Below are 9,501 nucleotides of genomic sequence, written 5' to 3'. Positions count from 1 at the left end.
CCCCACTTGCCACTCTGGCCATGCTCCCATTACAATCATTATTTCTGTTTTGCAATTGGCATTTCTATGCTACAGTGTGGCTTCTGCCATTCCCCAAATCCACCATCCATATGTGGGAGCCCTCAGTTTTGTGTCCGCATCTCCCATCATAAACCCAAGTCGATGTAAAACAGCAACCACTGAGCTATTGAAAAAGCTGGTGTACTTCCTACCAGTCCATTCTCTACCCACTTAGTGAAGATTGTGTTCCCTGGGCTCTCCTGGGACCCACAGTCAGGTGTAGCACTCTCAATGTCTTACACAATAAAACCACTCAAACCTTTCACCTACCCACACCTTAAGATGCTTCCAAAGAAGTTCTGCTACCAGCACCCCATTCACTGTAGTTCGCTTTTATATTTAAGCTTCAAGGTGCCTGTCCAGAAAACTCAGATATCTTTTCCAGAACACGAAAGCAGAGTCATGAGAAAGTGCCCTGACAAAATTTCTCCCAAGCAAGCCTCATAATCTACTCTGCCTGCTCCAACACCCTCCAATTCCATTCTCACAAATGCGTCCCTAGTTATTAATGGTACATATTAGTCAACTTCTAGGGCTTCCCTGGTGGCTCAGATGGCACAGAATCTGCTTGCAATGCAGGAGACCTGTATTCGATCCCTTGGTTGGGAAGATCCCCTGGAGGAGGGCATGGCAATTAGAGAGTCAATTCCTAGGCAGGCTGATAAGAAGTCCAGGGCTCCCGAGGAGGAGAGAGGGACCTGGGGCTCTGAAGGATGACAGGGGTCTGGAATTCTCAAGGAGGAGGAAAAAACAAATTTTTTTTCCTACATTTCTAAGTCTTAGTCACATAAAACATTTTTTTTTCTTTAAGCCCAGAACTGATAATTACACAACAAACAACTCAGTTTAAACTCTGTACTAAGGATTATATAACAACAATGTATCCTGCTTGAGGACAGTTTCTCCTTCCTGAAAACCTGACTAATCCTGTTGTCTTAAAATGTATATTATGGGAGTGGGTTTGGTAAGATCTTTCTGTTGTTAAATTCTAATCCTGTCATCTTAAAATGTAAATTGTGGGAGAAGGTCTAGTAAGATCTTTACAACCTTGAGGCATTCTTTTGATTTATTGTAATAACCAACTGGAAGTAAAATGGAAATAAAAGTAAAAATAAACAAATGGGACCTAGTTAAAAGCTTTTGCACAACAAAAGAAACTATAAGCAAGGTGAAAAGACAGCCTTTAGAATGGGAGAAAATAATAGCAAATGAAGTAACTGACAAAGAATTAATCTGAAAAATATACAAGCAACTCCTGCAGCTCAATTCCAGAAAAATTAACGACCCAATCAAAAAATGGGCCAAAGAACTAAACAGACATTTCCCCAAATAAGACATACAGACAGCTAACAAACACATGAAAAGATGCTCAACATCACTCATTATCAGAGAAATGCAAATCAAAATCACAAGGAGGTACCATTACACGCCAGTCAGAATGGCTGCTATCCAAAAGTCTACAAGCAATAAATGCTGGAGAGGGTGTGGAGAAAAGGGAACTCTCTTACTCTGTTGGTGGGAATGCAAACTAGTACAGCCACTATGGAGAACAGTGTGGAGATTCCTTAAAAAAACTGGAAATAGAACTGCCATATGACCCAGCAATCCCACTGCTGGGCACACACATCAAGAAAACCAGAATTGAAAGAGACACGTGTACCCCAATGTTCATCACAGCACTGTTTACAATAGCCAGGATGTGGAAGCAACCTAGATGTCCATCAGCAGATGAATGGATAAGAAAACTGTGGTATATATACACAATGGAATATTACTCAGCCATTAAAAAGAATACATCTGAATCAGTTCTAATGAGGTGGATGAAACTGGAGCCCATTATACAGAGTGAAGTAAGCCAGAAAGAAAAACACCAATACAGTATACTAACACATATATATGGAATTTAGAAAGATGGTAACAATAACCCTAATATGCGAGACAGCAAAAGAGACATAGATGTATAGAACAGTCTTTTGGACTCTGTGGGAGAAGGCGAGGGTGGGATGATTTGGGAGAATGGCATTAAAACATGTATATTATTGTTTGTGAAACGGATCACCAGTCCAGGTTCGATGCATGAGACAGGGTACTCGGGGCTGGTGCACTGGGATGACCTAGAGGGATGGGATGGGGAGGGATGTGGGAGGGGGGTTCAGGATGGGGAACACATGTACACCCGTGGAGGATTCAAGTCAATGTATGGCAAAACCGCTGCAATATAAATTAAAAAACAAAACCAAAAAATATATAACTCCCTTTTCTAAGACTACCGAAGGTGGCACTTTCCATTCCCTCTTCTGATGTCTATGTCAGAAGCTTTCTATGTCCCTTTTCTTACTTTAAGAAAACTCTGCTACACAAAAGTTCTTGAGTGATCAAGCCTGGTCTCTAGTCCTGAAGCCAAATCTTCTTCAGAGATCATGCATCTGACATCATTCACTGTAAGTTATCAGCAACCCACTCCAGTAGCCTTGCGTGGAGAATCCCCGTGGATGGAGAAGCTGGCCAGATACAGTCCATAGGCATGCAAAGCGTCGGACGCGACTGAGCAACTCAGCACAGTACAGTCAACTTCTGAGATCCCTTGGGGGTATAAGCTATATTTTCTTGAGGTCCAAATAGTACTTCCCCATTCCAACAGTGAGTGCTAAGATCTGATCACAGATATTGGTCTAGAAGAAGTGAAGTTTAGTGGATGTAGAGCTTGAGAACGGGAAAGCACTATTAAGGCCTTTCATGGCAGAGCATCAGATGGTCTCCAGGAAAGAGAGGCTACTTTCCTCTGGCAAAAGGAAGAGGGGTGCTTCTTCCCTGGTGGGACATTCAAGGGAAGGTGAGGTCCAAGGTCCTTGGGCTTCTTGACCACAAATCCAGTTCTCAGGCTCTTCCTGCTTTTCTGTAAGGTCCTAACAGAGGAAACACATCATGGCTGTGCCCTTGGTCTATTCTGCAGCTGCATTCCCTGACTTCCTGAACAATCTGATGCAGACTCGTAACAGATCGCACTGCTGTTCATTGCAGCCACAGAGCCCCTCTGACTCTCATAGAGTGTTCACGCTGGCAGCTTACTTCTCTGAGTCTATTGTTTTCTTTTGCCAAGGACTGCAATGCAGTTAATCCACTGCAATATCTTCATAACTATAATTTTCCCCAAATTGTTTACTCAGCAGAACCTTTCCATAAAATAATGTTCCACCTACTCCTTTCACCTCCCAATTAACTGTAAGTGAAAACATTAGTAATTATAATGCCACTACATGCCAGGGGCTATTACCCTACTAATTACTGATACCATGGATCCCTCATTGCCATCAGATCACAAGTAACCAACTCCAAATCAGATTCTTGATGTCTGCTTTCCAGGACTTCTCCTGATCCCAACTGGCATAGCATAGCATTCCCACAAGGCATAATTTGAACTATTATTGACAAGAAGTTAAGTAGTACGGAAAGAGTACTTAAACAAATAATGACGAGATAACAGAATAAATTCTAAAATAAAGATATGAATATTATTTACTCTAAAACCTATCTGAGAAGGTGGGTGATTATACTTGTAAAGTCAGGGATGTCTTCATGGAGAACTAAGGTAACAAAATTTATTCATCATTCACTATGTGTCAGGATCTATGCAAAGCCCTTTAAAATTAATACTTAATTTTTTTCATTTATTTTTATTAGTTGGAGGCTAATTATTTTAGAATATTGTAGTGGGTTTTGCCATACATTGACATGAATCAGCCATGGATTTACATGTGTTCCCCATCCCGATCCCCCCTCCTACTTCCCTCCCCATCCCATCCCTCTGGATCTTCCCAGTGCACCAGCCCTGAGCACTTGTCTCATGCATCCAACCTGGGCTGGTGATCTGTTTCACATTTGGTAATATACTTGTTTAAATGCTGTTCTCTCAGATCATCCCACTCGCCTTCTCGCAGAGAGTCCAAAAGTCTGTTCTATACATCTGTGTCTCTTTTTCTGTCCTGCATATAGGGTTATCATTACCATCTTTTTAAATTCTATATATATGCGTTAGTATACTGTATTGGTGTTTATCTTTCTGGCTTACTTCACTCCGTATAATGGGCTCCAGTTTCATCCATCTCATTAGAACTGATTCAAATGTATTCTTTTTAATGGCTGAGTAATATTCCATTATGTATATATACCACAGCTTTCTTATCCATTTATCTGCTGATGGGCATCTAGGTTGCTCCCATGTCCTGGCTATTATAAACAGTGCTGTGATGAACATTGGGGTGCACGTGTCTCTTTCAATTCTGGTTTCCTCGGTGTGTATGCCCAGCAGTGGGATTGCTGGGTCATATGGCAGTTCTATTTCCAGTTTTTTAAGGAATCTCCACACTGTTCTCCATAGTGGCTGTACTAGTTTGCATTCCCACCAACAGAGTAAGAGAGTTCCCTTTTCTCCACACCCTCTCCAGCATTTATTGCTTGTAGACTTTTGGATAGCAGCCATTCTGACTGGCATGTAGTGGTACCTCCTTGTGATTTTGATTTGCATTTCTCTGATAATGAGTGATGTTGAGCATCTTTTCATGTGTTTGTTAGCCATCTGTAATTAATATTTTAAATAACCCTATGATGCTGTGAAAGTGCTACACTCAATATGCCAGGAAATTTGGAAAACTCAGCAGTGGTGACAGGACTGGAAAAGGTCCGTTTTCATTCCAATCCCTAAGAAAGGCAATCACAAAGAATGCTCAAACTACCGCACAATTGCACTCATCTCACATGCTAGTAAAGTAGTGCTCAAAATTCTCCAAGCCAGGCTTCAGCAATACATGAACCGTGAACTTCCAGATGTTCAAACTGGTTTTAGAAAAGGCAGAGGAACCAGAGATCAAATTGCCAATATCAGCTGGATCATTGAAAAAGCAAGAGAGTTCCAGAAAAACATCTATTTCTGCTTTATTGACTACGTCAAAGCCTGCGACTGTGTGGATCACAATAAAATGTGGAATATTCTAAAAGAAATGGGAATACCAGACCACCTGACCTGCCTCTTGACAAACCTGTATGCAGGTCAGGAAGCAACACTTAGAACTGGACATGGAAGAATAGACTCTTTCCAAATAGGAAAAGGAGTATGTCAAGACTGTATATTGTCACCCTGTTTATTTAACTTATATGCAGAGTACATCATGAGAAATGCTGGGCTGGAAGAAGCACAAGCTGGAATCAAGATTGCCGGGAGAAATATCAATAACCTCAGATATGCAGATGATACCACCCTTATGGCAGAAAGTGAAGAGGAACTAAAAAGCCTCTTGATGAAAGTGAAAGAGGAGAGTGAAAAAGTTGGCTTAAAGCTCAACATTCAGGAAACTCAGATCATGGCATCTGGTCCCATCACCTCATGGAAAATAGATGGGGAGACAGTGGAAACAATGTCAGACTTCATTTGTTTGGGCTCCAAAATCACTGCAGATGGTGACTGCAGCCATCAAATTAAAAGATGCTTACTCCCTGGAAGGAAAGTTATGACCAACCTAGATAGCATATTAAAAAGAGCGACATTACTTTGCCAACTAAGGTCCATCTGGTCAAGGCTATGGTTTTTTCAGTGGTCATGTATGGATGTGAGAGTTGGACTGTGAAAAAAGCTGAGTGCTGAAAAATTGATGCTTTTGAACTATGGTGTTGGAGAAGACTCTTCAGAGTCCCTTGGACTGCAAGGAGATCCAACCAGTCCATCCGAAAGGAGATCAGTCCTGGGTGTTCATTGGAAGGACTGATGCTGAAGCTGAAACTCCAGTACTTTGGCCACCTCATGTGAAGAGTTGAGTCACTGGAAAAGACCCTGATGCTGGGAGGGGTTGGGGGCAGGAGGAGAAGGGGACGACAGAGGATGAGATGGCTGGATGGCATCACCGACTCGATGGGCATGGGTTTGTGTAGATCCCGGGAGTTGGTGATGGACAGGGAGGCCTGGCGTGCTGCGATTCATGGGGTCACAAAGAGTCAGACACGACTGAGCGACTGAACTGACTGATGTTGCAGACAGTTCTGCTGGCTCCACTTTGAAAATGAGAGCACTGACTAGCTTAGCGAATTCCCACAGATGCTAAGTGGCAGAAGCCGGGGTCATGCTTTTGAACACTGCGCTAACCTTTTTTTCTGGAAGACTTGATGCTGACCTGGTTTTTGATAAGGTGCTTTTTATCAATTATAGAAGGAGAAAGAGTACTGTGGGCAAAAAGGAAAGGAGATGCAAAGTCAAAGAGATATGAAAAGACAACCATGCTTTAGGATAGTAAGAAATTCAATATGAACTGGGAGCCATTTAAAGGGCATCTTAGTTTGTTTGCACTGCAATACCAAAATATTACAAGACTTATAAAGAACAGAAATTTATTTCTCACAGTTCTGAAGACTGAGAAGTCCAAGTTCAACGCACCAGAAGGTTCCTTGTTTAGTGGGGTCCATCCCAGATGGCACTAGTGGTAAAGAACCCACCGATGCAGGAGACATAAAAGACACAGGTTCGATCCCTGGGTTGGGAAGATCCCCTGGAGGAGGGCATGGCAACTCATTCCAGTATTCTTGCCTGAAGAATCCAATGGACAGAAGAGCCTGGCGGACTACAGTCCATAGGGTCGCAAAGAGTCAAACAAGACTGAAGGGACTTACCCCAGCACACACATCTTCCTGGTTCACAGAAGGCTGACTTCTGGCTATTTTGTCACATGGTAGGAGAGCCAAGATAGCTCTCTGGGGTTTCTTGTGTGGGCTCTAATCCCATTCATGAGGGCTGTACCCTGATAATTTAATCATCTCTCAGAAACCTCACTTCTTAACACTGTCACACTGGAGAATAAGTTTAAACATGTGAATTTGGGGGAAACAGCAATGCTCAGTCTATAGCAGAGGATGAACAAGAGTGAAGAACAGGCAAGAGAATTTAGACTGTACAACCAATTGGTGGGTTTTACAACAGGAAGTCATGAAACTCTGAAAATGAATTATGGCCTGGATACCAGCAAAGGGGCCTAGAATTTGTGCTGCTTCATTGGTGTTACCTTACCCTTCTCTCTGAATCTAAATGCCAGATACCCTATTTGCATCTACATGACTTTGGATCAATCTCTCAATCTCACTATCCTGTTTCTCTAGGTATAATATGAGGAAGATAATAGCTACCACCTACCTTGTCAGATTGTTTAAAATATTCAGTGAAATAATGTGAGTATAGTACTCAACATCCACATTTAACTGAGTAAGAATTCAACCGTAAGCTCTTGTCCAGAGATAGAAATATAAAGAAAGCAAGAGAAGGGAATAACAGTTCAACATTATGTGAAATTCCACTTTCAATAACTGGTATCTATTCCTAGGTGAGAAAGGAGGTGTGAATCTGCTGTTCTCCTATTTAGCCTTAGTTCCCCCTCTGCCTCTCAGACTGTAAGCATCTCACAGACCAGAAATCTTTTGTGTTTAAAGCTATGGCTTAGCACAGTGAATGAGACAGTATGCATTCAGTGAGGGTTCACTAAATGCTTGCTCATATCCTTGGTGTGATTCTTCTCCACTCTCTTCATCTTCCCAGATGTCTTCAACCTCTGTCACTGGTTTATTTGTCAAACTTTCTCTCTTTGAAGAAATAGCTGTCCTATGTTGGGGACTTGACCCACCTTGGTCTGCAGAGAAGTTGCTGATTTGCCATAAGTGATTTTTTTCAGGATTATCTAGAATAATAATAACAATTGCCAATTTTAGAATTGGCTATTCAAACCAGAATCTGTTCCTGAGTTCTTGCCTAATTCCCACAAACATTTCACCTAGAACTGATGTCCATCTATTGCCCTGCCAGCCCCAGAAGGAAAGAGAATAAAGAAGAGCACATTACTCTCAACTTCTCCTACCATTTATTTAAGCCCCATCTCATGTCCCAACCTGGGACTAATCTTTTCCCACAACCCTGCCAGGGACAATATCCTTTCCCATCCTGGGAAAATCCACCTCTACCCACAAGGTATGATCTGGTCCCAGGCTCCTGGCAGTCATCATGATCTGACAGCTCATCCCTAAAATGCTTGTTTATTTAGAGTTAGTCAGCCCTGTATACAAGACACCAGTGGGCCTGCCAAATGGTGCTGTGCTGGTCCAAGCTGATCTCTACTCCTGTTCCCAGCCCATCCTCCTATGCTGGGTGAGGACAATACTAAGCCACCTTTATGCGTGGTCTGTCTTCCACTTTCCATCTCCTGGGAGCAAATGCTTAGGCAAGAAAACAAAAATGCTAACATTTTCCTGAAACAAAAAATAATGTTTAGAGTTCTCTGAGCTCACAGTACCTTTCTCTTCCCCTGGGAGGATTCTTGGCTTTTTTTCCCAGCATGGCCCCCAAACGCTAGTCTTCACTTACACCCCAAGCAAAGAAACCGAAGAAAGCGAGGCTGACTTCAAACTTGCCAAAGGAAGAAAAAGAACAGCAAGAAGCAATTGTACATATTGATGAAGTACAAAATGAAATAGACAGGCTTAATGAACAAGCCAGTGAGATTTTGAAAGTAGAATAGAAATATAACAAACTCTGCCAAACATTTTTTCAGAACAGGTTGGAATTGATTGCCAAAACCGCAGATTTGGGGGTAACAACAATTTTTAACCATCCACAAGTGTCTGCATTGCTTGAGGAGGGGGATGAATAGGTGCTGCATTATTTGACAGGAGTTGAAGTGATAGAATTTGATAGATAGATAGATAGATAGATAGATATTAAATCAGGTTACAGAATAGATTTTTATTTTGATGAAAACCCTTACTTTGAAAATAAAATTCTCTTCAAAGAATTTCATCTGAATGAGAGTGGTGAACCATCTTCAAAGTCCACTGAAATCAGATGGAAATCTGGAAAGGATTTGATGAAATGATCAAGTCAAACACAGAACAAAGTGAGCAGGAATGGACAGCATGAGGAACCAGAAAGCTTCTTCACCTGGTTTACTGATCATTCTGATGCAGGTGCAGATGAGTTAGAAGAGGTCATCAGAGATGATATTTGGCCAAATCCACTACAGTACTACTTGGTTCCCGACAGGGATGATGAGGAAGGGGAAAGAGAAGAAGATGGTGACAATGATGAAGAGGAAGAAGGATTGGAAGATATTGATGAAGGGGATAAGGATGAAGGTGAAGAAGATGAAGATGATGATGAGGGGGAGGAAGGAGAGGAAGATGAAGGAGAAGATGACTAATGGAACACTGATGGATTCCAACCTTCTTAAATTTTCTCCAATCTCTGGGAGCAAGTTACAGTCTTTTTCTTTTCTCCTCTTGTGCTCAGTCACCCTGTTTTTGAGGTCTCTTTTCTCCTTTATACCATGGTTCACAACTTATTTGGGGGGGAAATACCTTGAGCAGAATTCAGTGGGAAAAGAATCTCTACCCCTTTCAGTTCCAAATCCATTCTTTTTT

At 41.9% G+C, this 9,501-nt stretch overlaps 1 pseudogene; it reads left to right on the top strand.

The window, feature by feature from the left end:
• The first annotated feature begins 8,420 nt into the window (after positions 1–8,420).
• LOC133071914 (protein SET-like) lies at positions 8,421–9,299 on the top strand (annotated as a pseudogene).
• The last annotated feature ends 202 nt before the right edge of the window (positions 9,300–9,501 follow it).

This window comes from Dama dama, chromosome 17 (genome assembly GCF_033118175.1).
Source record: "Dama dama isolate Ldn47 chromosome 17, ASM3311817v1, whole genome shotgun sequence".
NCBI lineage: Eukaryota > Metazoa > Chordata > Mammalia > Artiodactyla > Cervidae > Dama > Dama dama.
The sequence above is the reverse complement of the archived record's forward strand: the minus strand, read 5'-3'. Positions and strand labels throughout refer to the sequence as shown.